At 40.1% G+C, this 14391-nt stretch overlaps 1 protein-coding gene across 1 annotated transcript in view; it reads left to right on the top strand.

Annotated features, from left to right (window-relative positions):
• BTBD9 (BTB domain containing 9) overlaps nt 1-14391 on the top strand; it is a 412377-nt gene that overhangs the window by 255272 nt on the left and 142714 nt on the right. The gene's annotated exons all lie outside the window — the stretch shown is intronic.

Below are 14391 nucleotides of genomic sequence, written 5' to 3'. Positions count from 1 at the left end.
CTCCCTCTAGCCATCATCCTGTTGTTCTTCTCTTCATAGCTAAGCCCTGTGCTTCCATTTTTATTTGTGCTCCAGCCAAGTGCAGTCAAGACTCAGTCCACTGCCCTGCCCACAATTCTCCCAGGCTTCCTGGGTGTTGCATTCCTACACTTTGCACATGCTACTCTTCTCCCTTGATTTTTCTTCTATGCACATTTTTCCCTGGCATCACCCACTCATGTTTCAGTACTCAGCAATCACATCTGGGAAGCCTTCTCAAATCTTCCCAGTCTGGATTGGATGCCATTCCTTTGTGCTACTATGCTATTTTCTGTAGTATTTGTAAAATAATATTTATTAATATATATTGTAATTATCGATCTGCATTAAAACAGTGGGCCTTTTAAGAATTAACTGATTCATATTTATTTCCATATCTAGTGCCTAACAGTATTCAGTATATAGTAGTTCCTCAATAAAAACATTGCTAAATTAATGATGTCAAATATAGTCATTTAATATTTTTGTGTACCTACTATTCACTAGCTACCAATTACTGAGCGCTTAGAATGTGCCTGGTCAAGTACTGACCAACCACTTAATACATGCATCATTTAATCCCCCCAAAGTTAGGTACTGTTACTTTCCCTTTTATGGATAAGGAAACCGAGGCTTTGAGAAGTTGTTTCAAAACTGAATTGCTCTTTCTGGTGTCTTTCTTAAATTGGTACTTCACACTTAATGTGAACTGAGGGACTTCTTTAATGTAGGCTGTAAATTTTCTAAAGCATAATATATAATCATCCAATTATATTTATTTTGTAAATTGGCAGTATTACCAGTTGTCTCTGGTGTTTGACAAAGGACTTTTTTTTTTAAAGATGGGATCCTGTGTGGCTTAACTAGTAATTTTTTTTCTTTTTGTCTAACATTTATACTTTTGCTAGCCCTTCAGTGAAAATAGAGGAGCAACAATTCGTTCTGTTTGGGAATTAAGAGAGACCAAATGATTAAAGTCAATAGACCGTGCCACAGCCTCCAATTCCCCATCCTCTCTCCCCACCAAAGAACCTCTGGAGCCAATAGTTTGAATGCCCTCCCTCATAAATAGAAAAATCGGCTAGTTCAACTTTCCCCCTCCTTTCCTTTTTCCTCCTCCCTGCTAATGAGCAGTGAAATGGCCTAATGACTGGGACCAGAGGGAGGGGAGAGCAGAGAAGAAAGCCTGAGTAATCCATACACTGAATTATCAGCTCTGTGTAATTGAGTTTTCTTTGACTTCCTTCTTTTTGGAGTTCAGCATTTTCAAGTTACTGAGGGATGCACTGTTTCTCCAGGCACTGAGATGAGCCATGTTTTCAGTTTCTGCCATGATCGTTTTGATCCACCTGTGTGGGCTAGAAGGCTTGTGCTTCTGATAGGACTCCAGAAAGGAAGCTGGGAGGACTCTGAATGACACGGTTCCCTTTTCCACTGAGAGTCAAACACAGAATGGCCTTTTCCTGCCCTTGTCTGTTCGACTGTGTGTGATAGAGCCTGGAGAGCATTTGTGTGGCAGGAGCGGCCCTGGAAGATAAGGAAGGTGCTGAGCAGAATGTGAATGCAGCCCAGCTTCACATGAGCCCCAGAAGGGGAAATAGCTGTTGGTGGTGAAGGGTGAACATCTATCCTGGTTTTCCTGAGACTGAGTGGCTTCCTGGGCTGTGAGACTTCCAGTACTAAAACCAACACGGTCCTGGGCCAACATAGATGGTTGGTCATCCTGTGTGCCTAACTTAACTTTCCTTAGCTTAACAAAAAGTTCACAATCAGTTGGAAATTACTTCCTATTATCTTTAAATCCTGACTCACTGAATGAAAACAAACCAAAAACTTGAGAATTTTCTTGGACTCCCTGGAGTAAGCAATAAAATTGAATGGACCCTTTTTTTTTTTTTTTTTTTTTTTTGCGGTATGTGGGCCGCTCACTGTTGTGGCCTCTCCCGTTGTGGAGCACAGGCTCCAGACGCGCAGGCTCAGCGGCCATGGCTCACGGGCCTAGCCGCTCCGTGGCATGTGGGATCTTCCCGGACCAGGGCATGAACCCGTGTCCCCTGCATCAGCAGGCGGACTCCCAACCACTGTGCCACCAGGGAAACCCGAATGGACCCTTTTTGAAAGCTTTCCTCTTATTCCACCTGCACCTTGCACTCCAGTTGTCTGATTTAGAATCCTTGGCCGCCCTGCTCCCCACCACTGCGAGGTATTTCTTTGTTCTTCCTCCCCCTCTCTTTTTGCTGCTGCTGCAGTAACTCCAAGGATTAAAGAGGATGTACAGTATATAGTTTCTCTTACTTTGGCACTTGCTTCCCATGGCTCTGCTTAGATGCAGCTGGCTGGGCCGGGGCATTAGGGAAGCCTCCAGGCGACCCACAGCTGAATCCATCAGGTCCCCTGCAGCAACTGTTATCTGAACCAACTGGGTCGTGTGACAGCAGCAGAGGAAGGCTGCAGCACGAATGTGCAGGAAGAACACCAGACAAGCCTGTCTCTGCTCCAGAGAGTCTAAATCACCCCATCTGCATGTGGAGCATGGTGATTGTTCTGGAGAGAGTGGGAAGGGGGAGGAGATGGTGTTTTTCCACAGTTATTAAGGTAAACAGAGCAGCCAGTGCTGTCTGTGCAGCTGTTTCAGTGTGAGGTTGAGCTGAATTATTTTATTTTAACTTAGTGGGAATTAACACCCTCCCCCTTTCTTTCAGAGAGAGGGAGACTGTGGCTAACAAAATCACTCAATTATTTGAATCTTTCTGCAGAATGGTGATAATGTATGGGACTGTCTGGACGTATCCCTGTTTGGACATTTAATTAGTGAAAAACAAGTCCAAAAGATAAAATAGCTAAATAATCTGAGACAACCATATGACGATGTGGTAGAAGGAATGGGACAAGGAAGGGGATGGAGGAGCAGCAACAAGGGGAAAATGTTATTTCAAGACTAGAAAGAAAAAAGAGTTGTAGCCCTCAGGCTGAAGACAGGGAAGGAGATGAAGAAGAATGGTTATTATCCCCTGTATTATTGTCCTAAGTACCAGACAAATTTAGAGGTGTCCCCTTGTGGCCACAGCAGCTTGGAAGATCCAAGGTCTCAGACTCAGTAAGTCCGGCAAAGATCCTTGTTTGAACCTTTATCCTTGTAGGACTAATCACAGGCATGGACATACTTTTGTGAAAAATAGTTAAGCTTTCAGGTAATGATGGCAGAATGAACACACATTGATTCTCACATGCTTCAGAACAAGATCCTACTGAAATGACAGTAAAGGAATTTTTAAGATGTTAATCTATAAGGATAAAGAAAATGGGAAGAGGAGATTAAAAACATGCAGATGAACAATTGGTAAATGATTTAACAGTCTCAGGAAAACTGAATCCTAAGCCACTAAATCCTCGAAGACTTAGGAGTTAGGGGCACCAGGCACCTTTGAAGCTGTGATGAAGGAGATAGGTAGGAAGGGGCTAAAATGAGAAAACTGGTTAACTATGTACTTAGGAAACAATTAAGAGCTCTAGCTTCTCTTCCTCACTTCATAGAACTTTGACTGCTTCTTCCCCACTCTGATAGAAAACTGGAAATGTATTCTTTTTTTCCAGATCTATTAAGATATAATTGACATATAACATTGTTTAAGCTAAACATGATGATATATAACATGGTGATTTTTTTTAACTTTTTATTTTATATTGGAGTGTAGTTGATTAACAATGTTGTGTTAGCTTCAGGTGTACAGCTAAGTGATTTAGTTATACATATACATGTATCTATTCTTTTTCAAATTCTTTTCCCATTTAGGTTATAACCTAATGATTTGATACACATATATTGTGAAATGATCACCACAGTAGGTTTATTTAACATTTCTGTCACCTCATAGAAGTACCTCTTTTTTTTTTTTTTTTTTTTGCGGTACGCGGGCCTCTCACTGTTGTGGCCTCTCCCATTGCGGAGCACAGGCTCCGGACGCACAGGCTCAGCGGCCATGGCTCACGGGCCCAGCCGCTCTGCGGCATGTGGGATCTTCCCGGACCGGGGCACGAACCCATGTCCCCTGCATCGGCAGGCAGACTCTCAACCACTGCGCCACCAGGGAAGCCCAGAAGTACCTTTTCCTAATGGTGAGAGCATTTAAGATCTACCCTCGTAGCAACTTTCAAATATATATTTCAAATATATAATACAGTTTGGTTAACTGTAGTCTCCATTGCTGTACATTAGGTCCCCAGAACTTATAACTGGAAATTTGTACCAACTGACCAACATCTCCCCATTTCACTCACTTCCCAGCCTCTGCCCACTACCATTCTACTCTGTTTTATGAGTTAGGCTTTTTTAGATTCCACCTATAAAAGAGATCATACAGTATTTGTCTTTCTCTTTCTGACTTTGGAAATTTATTCTTTGATGAAGATAAAACAGAGCTAAAACAGAAGGTCTCTAAAGTGGGAAACCACGCATAGGTTAGAAAGGTTGTACTATAGGAATATTAGGTGGTCTGATGCTTAGACCCTACCTTTCAGTAATACCTCCCCTGCCACACATTCAGATGAATACCCCTACCCTGTTTCACCACTCTGAAACTCTGGTAGTCAAGCCCATATTTCCCATGCAGAGGATTAGAAACATCTTTCTAGATAATTCAGTCAGTCTAAGAGGGAAGAGCTAAAGAATCTGAAAGTGAGATTTTCCTGACAGTTGACCCATTCAGGCAACTATATTCTCAGAATTTCCTTTTGAGGAAAATGTCTAGGTTCCTTCCTGACAACCTTCTTGACAACCAGACATTTGAGGAAACTAATATGAAACATAAAGACTAAAACAAACAGGAAAAAAAAACTATACAGGGAGATGAAAACTTTAAAAAAAATTATCGCTATCTTCAGAGAGGTTAAATATGGCAATCTTAGACCAAGAAGGAAAAGCCATAAAAAAGGAACATTTGAAGAATAAGAAATACAGTTGGAAACTTAAAATATTAAAGCAGAAATGGAAAACTCGGTAGAGAGCACAGATGATAAAGTTGAGGAACTCTCCCACAGAGTGGAACAAAATCACCAAAAAATGACAGATAGAGGAAGTATGAAAATACAGGTAAAGATAAGGAGGTCCAAGATTCAAAACGAGGAGTTTCATAAAGAGAGGTTAAAAAAATCCAAAGGAAGAAGTCAATAACAATAATTCAAGAACATTTACCAAAACTGAAATATCAATACGTGGATTTCCAGATTGCAAAGGCCTTCTGAGTGCCCAACACAGTAGAAGAAAATAGACCCGTACTAAGGCATCATGAAATTTCATAATACTAGGGAAGCAGAGAAAAATCTGCATGTTTCCAGAACAGGACATGTTTTTAAAATTAAAAAAATAGAAGAGTGAAAAAGGAAGAGAGAAATCAAGTCAGGTATCATAATGATTTCTCAATAGCAAAACTAGAAACTTGACAGGCAGTAGAATAAGACCTTCAAAATTCTGAAAGAAAACTACTTCCAACCAAAAATCAAGGCTCTTTCTCTTAGTAGGGAAGAAAAACTGCAGAAAAGGAAAGTACTCCATATATTAGTTGTGAATAATATCTACATAATCATGATGTAAACACTGAGTATTGATTCAACCAAAGTTACAATACAGTCTAAATTGGGGGATAGGAAAAGGGTACATATGGAGGAGAGAGCTAAAAAATTGTCTTCCATAGTAGTAGATTGGTAGGTAAGGCCTAAAGCTGGAAAATCAAGAAGTAGCACTAAATGCATGATAATTATAGATGTGAGATAAATCCTGAAATAATCCATTAAAACAGGTAAGAACAGTTGCCTCTGGGGAGAGAAGGAAATGGAGCATGGGGGGAGTATTTTTCATAATAAGTCTTATAGGCTATTTGACTTTTTAAACTGTGTATGTGTAAAAGTTTCTTTGTAAAAGAAGAAAGAGAAATAGTTAAGCCAGTTTTGTTTTATTTTAATGAGGATTCCAAACACCACAGCAGTAGCAGTGACTACTAGTAATATAATAGAATCTTCTTGTTTATTAAAAAATAAATCCTCTCTTACAAAGTATACATTTTAGTTTATGTGCATTTCTCTCATAAGTTTTTCTTTCCTTGAATTTCTCAGACAAGTGTAAGGATTGACATTTTCTTTCTGATCACTAACTTAGCACTAATGCTATACCAGTAAAGTCTAGGTCATGAATGGGTGAGCTCTTAAGAAGCTTTGGGGAAGGAAAACAAAAATCCTTGCCAGACTACTCCACCTCCCAACCTACTTGCTAATTCAGTAGAAATATGGTTTGGGACAGGCTTCAAAACTTCCACAGTGCATAGGACTCCTAACACAAAAGGCATGAGTATGGGGAAATGTCTTCTAAAATGATTGGGCAGACTGTTAGGTTTGAAGCTGTCTCATGTCTGCTCAGCCCCTACTATAAGCTGCAGACTCTGTAGGTCACCAAATAGTGCCACTCAGAACATCTTGCTATTTTCTTTTCTCTTTTGCTTGTATTAAAGTTCTAACACATTGACAGATTTTAGGAGCAAAATCTCTTATACCAGTAGTGCTGAAATTAGTAATACTTCATGCTGTTTGGAAGCTGGAGTGTACAGGCTTCTACAGAGAAATCAGTCATGCACTTCTGGCTTTAACAAACCCTGAAATAGAACATAGCCACACCACTTTTGGTGCCCAAGACAAAAATACTTCTGTTTCCTATTATCATTTGCATTCCCTGTGCTGTTGGTGTGAGTGTTCTTCTCAAGTTTTCTGTAGTATTATTTTTGTTTACTTTGACTGCTCTGCCTCTGGTGGGTAGCTTTGTACCTAGTTATGCTGATACTTGAATTATGTGCTAAGTAAATCTCTAGATCTTTTTTTTTTCGCCCTGATCAATTCTCTAGGTAAAGGTCGAGAACTTCCCAAAGGGCAAAGGAGGGTCCCTGAAATTTTTTGTGAGCAAAGAAGTCTGGGTATAGTAGGTGGCAAGTATGTAGCTTTTCTGGGTTGAACTTGTTTTCTCCAAATATATTTCAGTTCTCTTTTAGAAGCTGTTACTGCCTGGAACACAGGTTTCTTTACATAGCTCATAAGGAATACAGAGGCTTTGAGGGACGTGTGTTCTGTTGAGCTTTGAAATCTCCAGCCTGATTGTATGAGTGTGTAGGGTAAGGGTTTTCCATGAAAGGAAATAATGCATTCAAGGGCTGGCACATGGGATGTGTTCAGAAGCTGGTAGCTTTTATTTTAATTCCAGTGCTAGTTTCTCAGAGGTCCGGAATGAAGATTCGTGGTTTCCTTACTCCCTATGCTTTCTTTATTACTCTCTTGACTTGTCACTCAGTTTTCACTTCTGTTATTCCAACCATCTTATGCAATTCCTGTCTTGTTTCTCAGTGTGTCAAATGTTTACATTCTTAGAAGGATTCTTAGATTTTTCTTCAGGGAAAGGCAAATTCTTTCTCCTTCTGTTTGCCTCTCCTCCTTCTGTATTTAATCTTCCACTCTAAAAGGAAAAAAAAGGACAGGCTCCTCCAGCCCTTAAAATTTTAAGTTATAGTAAGTGGCATATCTCTACCATAGTCTTAGGTTTTAAAAAAAAAAAAAGAGAAACTTCCCTTACCCATCATGATCCTAAAGCAGGCTGGCTACAGGTCATAGTCACCAAATGAGTTCTTACAGATTCATAGGGAAACTAACAAATTTAATTTTCTTCTACTTTTTCTCTAGTGCACAATTCCATTAGACTCATTTGTTTACATTCGTGGAAATGCACAGCCTACTGGATAAACTGAAAAAGATAATGCAGCCATTTTAAAGATAAAACTGGTGAAAATCTCTCTCCTACTCCCAGTATCTTGGGCTAGGGGAAAAGTTAATGAAAAAATGCAAATATTGAACTTTTGGTAATTTAGTTCTGTTTCTTAAAATATACTTTGTGTTGGTTTCAGATGTTTTATTGAGTAATAAAATTGGTTAACAGTATTCCCACATGGGGATTTGTTCACAATAGCACATAACAGACAGAAGAAGGGATTGGTTTATACATATTCATGATCTTTTCCTCCCCTCCCCCTCCCTCCTCTGGCTCCTCCCTTTGTCTCTCTTCTTTCTTTCTCCTTTCTTCCCTCCCTCCCTCCCTCTCTCTTATTCATTTTCTATTTTATATCTTTCACTTGCCATTTTGTCTTTCTATAATCCCTTGAAAATTACAATCCGAAAAAAAGCGGAGATAAAAAGAAAACGAAACCATGAAATAAATAAAATAAGACATTTCTTCCCATGAAATTCAAATCAATTCCTCTTTCCAGACGCTAACAAACCTACCTAATTAGATTTTTGCCTATATCCTGTTAAATATGTATAATAGGTATACTGTGTCCATATCGCAGACTCATTTATGGTATATCCATATTCTCAATCAGAGCTAGTCATGCCTTCCCATTTGACTCTCCTTTTATTCCTACAGGGAGAGGTTTTATAACTGTTTATCCTTACACTTTAGCAAGTTTGTCTGTAAAGTTCTATGCTAAATAGATCACCTACCAACCAATGGCTAATTATTTGAATTTTTTAGTTGTTGTCTGTCTCCTGACCTGAAATGTAAATTCCATGAGGAATAGATTTTATCTGTAGTGTTCAATCCCCTATCCCAGCACCCAGCAGGAGTAGCTGACACATGGTAAATACTCAGTTAATATTTGTTGGGTAAGACTGTGATCATGAGGGGGTGTGGGGGAGGGGCAGGAAAGGGATTATTTCTGTTTTAGCTATGTTTTGTTTTGTTTGAAGGGAGGACTTTTAAAGTTCATGCTGCTAAATTTGGTGTTTTAAGGTTAGGCTACCATTTGTGACTAGGTCAGAGGCTCTTATGTCTTTCTCCTTACCACTACTACCAATGTGGAACCTGAGACTGAGAGAGATTAAGGAACTTGCCCCCAATTTTATACCTAATGCATTGTGAAGCTCTGACTAGAACCTAGGTCACTCTTTCAGCTCAGTCCTGTCAAAAATCATAGTTTGATGGGTTTTAGTCTTACCTTCTAAACTGCACTATAAACTTCTCCAGATGAAGGTTTATGTCCTGTCTTTCTTGTCCATTCCTCACAGTGCTTAGCAGAATTTCTTGTATCTAGTAAATGTTTATTAAATCTTGATTAATAGCACATTTACTCAGTATACCTACAAGGCTATTGAAGGGTAAATGTGCAAGCAGAAAATAGAAATGAATTAAATAAATTTACAGGTTATATCATTTTCATATGATTTATATAAATAAATACTATAATTAAGTTCTTTTGTGATATTAATTTCAAATATGTTTTCATAGATTGAAGGCATATTATTATGGTAGGTTTTCGGTTCTGCATATTCGGGAGTGGGGAAAAAAAGCCTATTGTTAAAAATGCACATTTCCCTCAAATAAAAAACAACACTTAAATATTTCTCTCTAATGTTGGAATGACTTTCTATTTTGGGTAGCACTGGGTTATGCTGTGTTAGTAATTATTTACCGATCTTATCCCTTCTGCATACTTGATTCTGTATAGCATCAATTTTCTCTGAAAAACAAGATGACTTCTTGTTTTGTTTGCCCTTCAGGTTGAATAGTGGAGTTGCTGGAACATGATAGCTCCCTCTGCAGGGGTAATGGTCAGACAGCATCAGGGCTGTTCTCTGAGACAGTAGCCTCTGCTTAGGCTAACTCTGGCAGAGTGTTTAACCTTTCAATAATTCTTCCTCTCCCAAATAAGCAAATGCTTGCTGAAATCAGTAGAAGAGAATCTATAGCTCCACAGATCAGCGGGAGGGAAGGTTTTCTAAGAGTAACAAATCTGTTCTGTCGCAACATGCTTTTTCTAGAAACTTTTTGTCATTCTGGCAGTAAACTGTTTTCCACTTGCTGCCTTAGCAACAAGACCTGAAGTCACTTCACCCTCTGGTCTGTGGTTTGATTCTAAGAGCATTAACTTGGTACCTAGAACTAAAAGAAAATATCATACTGGGAAAACCCACATACATTTCCAGCTTTTTTGGCTAGAGAATTATTTATGTACATTCTTCATATCTCCTTGAAAGGAAAGGTCAAATAGGAAATCGTGGAAATGGTGAATTCAAATCCCACATGGTCCTAAGTCCCTAGTAAATGCTGTAGCTTGTCAGGTGACTGCCTCTGGCCACAGCAAAGAACAGTTTTTCTCTGCAGAGTTCTCCATGGAGACCTCAGAGGAAGAGCCAAAATGTTAAGGATCCCTTCTTGTGCTGTTCAGGATCCCAGTCTTAGGCTAACCCTGGTTTTCTCAAGCATCTTTGTTTAACCCAAGAATGTGAAGTTCAATTTGAGAATAAAACTTTGTTTACCAAAGAATAAAATTCTGATGGATTTTTGGCTTTAGTTGATCCCTTGAGAGCTCATTTAAAATTTTTTTGCTGAATTCAATTTTATCTTGTAGTAGAACCTGCTCAGTACAGTGTTAGATGATCTTATAACTAGAGGCAAAGGTTAAGGATCAACTGTAACCACAAGTAGGCTAAAGACTAAAGAATACCAAGACTAGAGGGTTCCAAGGGGTTTAAAGTGAGGGTGTACAAGTTGCTGTTTTTCTATATTCAGTTTGTTAAAGATGTATTGTATGTGACTTAGAAATGAAATATGGTAGCGTCCTGACAAGAAATGATGGAAAGATAGGTTAAGAATAGGAATTAGTAGTACCTTCCCAGGACAGGCAGGGAACACAGTGAAATCTCCAAGGCAAAAATTTTCTAGTTCACAGTGTTATGATGTTTCTTTGTAAGAAGTGCTATTTTTCTTAAAACTCCAAACTTCCAGAGTTAGCACAAAAAAGAAACTCTTCTGTGGGCCTGGGTAGCTGGACCAAATATGGGCAAAAGATTCTTCCCTTGTTTCCTTATGCAGAGCTGAGTCGGGTCAAGAACACTTAAAATAGACTTTTCTAAAGACGAGGGGCTTAAAGCAGGAAATAACATAGAGCCAGGTAATCTGCGTTCGGAATGTAGCTTCTTTCTACATATGCTGTGGGGCCCTAAGGGTAAGGACTAGCCCCTGCCCGTGCTCTTGAAGTCCATCCTCGGGCCTGCCTCTTCCTGGATGCGGATGCACCACTTTAACAACCAGAGTTAGGAACGCTCTCCCAGACAACCAGCAGTCTCGAAGTCCAAAAGAAATGCCGCCTCCAGCGGCCTACTCTTTGCATTTCTATTTAATGATACTCTATTCTGCCAAGCACTGCATTAGACACTTTAAATATTTATCTTGTTTAAATATCATATAAGGCTTGTGTACTGACATTTTATAGAGAAGGAAATTGTGGTTCAGAAAGGTTTAAAACATTTTTTTCCCCGAAGTAACACAGCTAATTAAGTGATGGGGCTGGGCTACACACCTGGTCTAGTTAGACTCTAAAGCAAGTACTTCAAAACTCTATAGTGCCTTTCAATTTCAGAGTGCTATCCTTGGAAGGTTTAGGTTTCATTTTTTTAAAAGAAGAATCTCTTTTCACCCACAATGTTATAGCTCCTAGAAACTGCTGTATTGAAACATCCTGTTCTGAACTGTGTTGAGGCCCCAGTCTTTGTCAGTGACTAGAAGACAGCTAACACAGGGAAGGGAGGAGAATATTGGAAACAGACTGTTATACCAGGGCTCATGTGAACAGCATTGATCCTCATCAGAAATGGCCAATCTGGGGCTTCCCTGGTGGTGCAGTGGTTAAGAATCCACCTGCCAATGCAGGGGACACGGGCTCGAGCCCTGGTCCAGGAAGATCCCACATGCCGCGGAGCAACTAAGCCCGTGCGCCACAGCTACTGAGCCTGCGCTCTAGAGCCCGCGAACCACAACTACTGAAGCCCGTGCACCTAGAGCCCACGCACCGCAACAAGAGAAGCCACCGCAATGAGAAGTCTGCACACCTCAACGAAGAGTAGCCCCCGTTCACCACAATTAGAGAAAGACCGCACTCAGCAACAACGACCCAACGCAGCCAAAAATAAATAAATAAAATAAATACAGTTTTCTAAAAGACACTAAATTAAAAAAAAAAAAAAAGGAAATGGCCAATCTGTTGCATATCTGCCTTTCTCAGCACTGTTTAAGTTTTAATTATCTTCCAACTGTCTGAGCTGCTGTTGAGGACCTTAGAGAGAACAAAGGATAGCTGTCATATTTTTCAGCAGCGCCCCTCTCTGCACACTGATGAAGTCACTAGCTGCCACTGTCCTTATTATCAGGTTAAATCAGAGTCTGAGTGTGCATTGGAGAGATGATGTTGAAAGAAAAAAAGCTTAAGTTTTACCTCTTATTCAGAATCTTTTGTGACAGAGAAATGTGGCATCTGCTTCTCCTGTTTAGGTGTTGTGACCCTGAAGCAAGTTTTGTTTTGTTTTTCAAAGAAAAAGAAGGAAAGAGAGAGAGAACTCCCTCCCATCACCAGCCCTTGGATTTTTCAGTAGCTTGGATAGTGATAACTTCGGCCTCCAGCATATACCCTTGTGAGTCCCATTAAGGAAATCTGCTTATGATGAAAGATGGTACCTTGATGGTGCTGCCTCCTTCTTCCTCTAGACGTTGCTCATGGATCAGGGCATGCCTTCCCCTGAGCTGGACAGGGCCCCTGTGTTCTCAATGGAGAACTCCAGGCTGCCCTACCCGTCACTGAAGTTGGGGGATTAGTTAAAGCCTGTTTGCTATTTCTAGATCTAGATCTTCAGTAAAGGATAGAGTCCTATGCTAAACAATTCCTTGCTGGAGAAAAGGGGCATGGCTTCTTTCTTGTGACTTTGTTACCATTTTTTAATGTGTATTTGAGTAAGGACTTTATGCCATTTTTGTAAATTAGGCTATAATATTATGTAGACTTAGAAAGTATTGTAGAACTAGAATAATTAAACTTGTTGTGAGCATTACATATAACAGGCTAATCAGGAAGTGTGATGTACAGTGGTGAATTGCTAATTTGACCTCAGGATTATGCAGCAGAGATAACATTATCTTCATTTATATAGAACTTTTTATCTGGAGGCATCTCTCAATGCTTTTGCAGTCATACATATTATCTTGTTAGTTATCACAAACACTATCATTAAGGCTGTAAAATGTATTCCAGTACAATTTTTTATTTTCAGTTTCTGTAACTGGGGGACAAGGGAGGGGAAGGTTCTATATTTTCTCCCACTCCTGATATTTGCACCAGGGTAAAATTTGGGAAATGACTGTTGTCTAAACTAGGAGAGCCTGGTTCCATATAATGTTTTGAAAAGAAAGGCGGGGGTGGGGGGGTGGGACGGACATTACTGCATCCCCTTAGGTCAGCCTGAACTATTTAACTTTAAGAACTGCCAGTGGGGAAGGGCCCTATTAGTCCCTTCCTGGCTCCTCTGCCTTGCACAGTATTAGGAGAGCTATCTCTCCTTTGAGAGATTTGACCTAGGGAACAGGAAAATGATCTGATCAAATTCCACCAAACCACATTCCCTCCATTCCCTCCACGATTGCAGACAGCAGCACTCAGACTGTCATGACTATGTGCGGTTGAAAGTGCTATGCTTGTTGAGTTCCTGTGGGTATAAGGAAATGGGCAAAATTAGATTCAGGCCAAGGTGCCAGGCTTAACACACCCCTTCCGCTCCAGAAAGCCCAGAGAGATTGTTACTGCCTACAGTAAAGAACCACACAGTCCGTTCTATCCAGATCATTTAGAACTTACTTTAAATGAACCCCACCCAAACCCAGTAAAATCAGCACCTTCTGTCTGCCTTGAGGGCTTGAAAGAACAGATCAGGGCCAAACTCCTGCTTACCCAGAGGACTCTGGTGAGCACCGCAGTTTGCCCTGACTCTCCACACAGGAAGAGCGGTGTCTCCCTGCAGTGGATGTGGGAACACTGAGCAGCCAGTCCAGGAGAAAGCATTACTATCGGTTATGAAGATGAGCGATCAGCTCGTGTCAAGGAGCAGGTGGCTAAAGGAGGTGCACAGGGAGTGCAGTGAGATTCAGGTTGGAAGAAACAGGAGGGAAAATAGCCCACGATACAAAACCCCCAAATATAGCCTCTTTTATGTGAATTTTTACAATTGGCATTTACATTATACAGTTAACTTGGAATAATGAGAAATGTAAGGAAATTACCGAATTAGTGGACAGCGATTAACTCAGACGTAAAATTGTATCATCTAAGTGGAAGGTTGTTTTACATAGCGGAGGGAAGATATTACTAAAACCTTGCCCAGTCTGTCATCACCTAATTGAAATCTGTTCGTTTAGTATGCCCCATCCTTCAGAGCACATAGTTCATAATTTGAGAGAGCGTTATCAGTTAATCTAGTTATTTTTTTTCTTATTCTTCTTTTGAATTCCAGTAAGACTGTGTG

Source organism: Leucopleurus acutus, assembly GCF_964270905.1.
Source record: "Leucopleurus acutus genome assembly, chromosome: 10".
Classification (NCBI taxonomy): Eukaryota; Metazoa; Chordata; class Mammalia; order Artiodactyla; family Delphinidae; genus Leucopleurus; species Leucopleurus acutus.
Note: the sequence above shows the minus strand (reverse complement) of the source record. Positions and strands in the feature narration are given on the sequence as shown.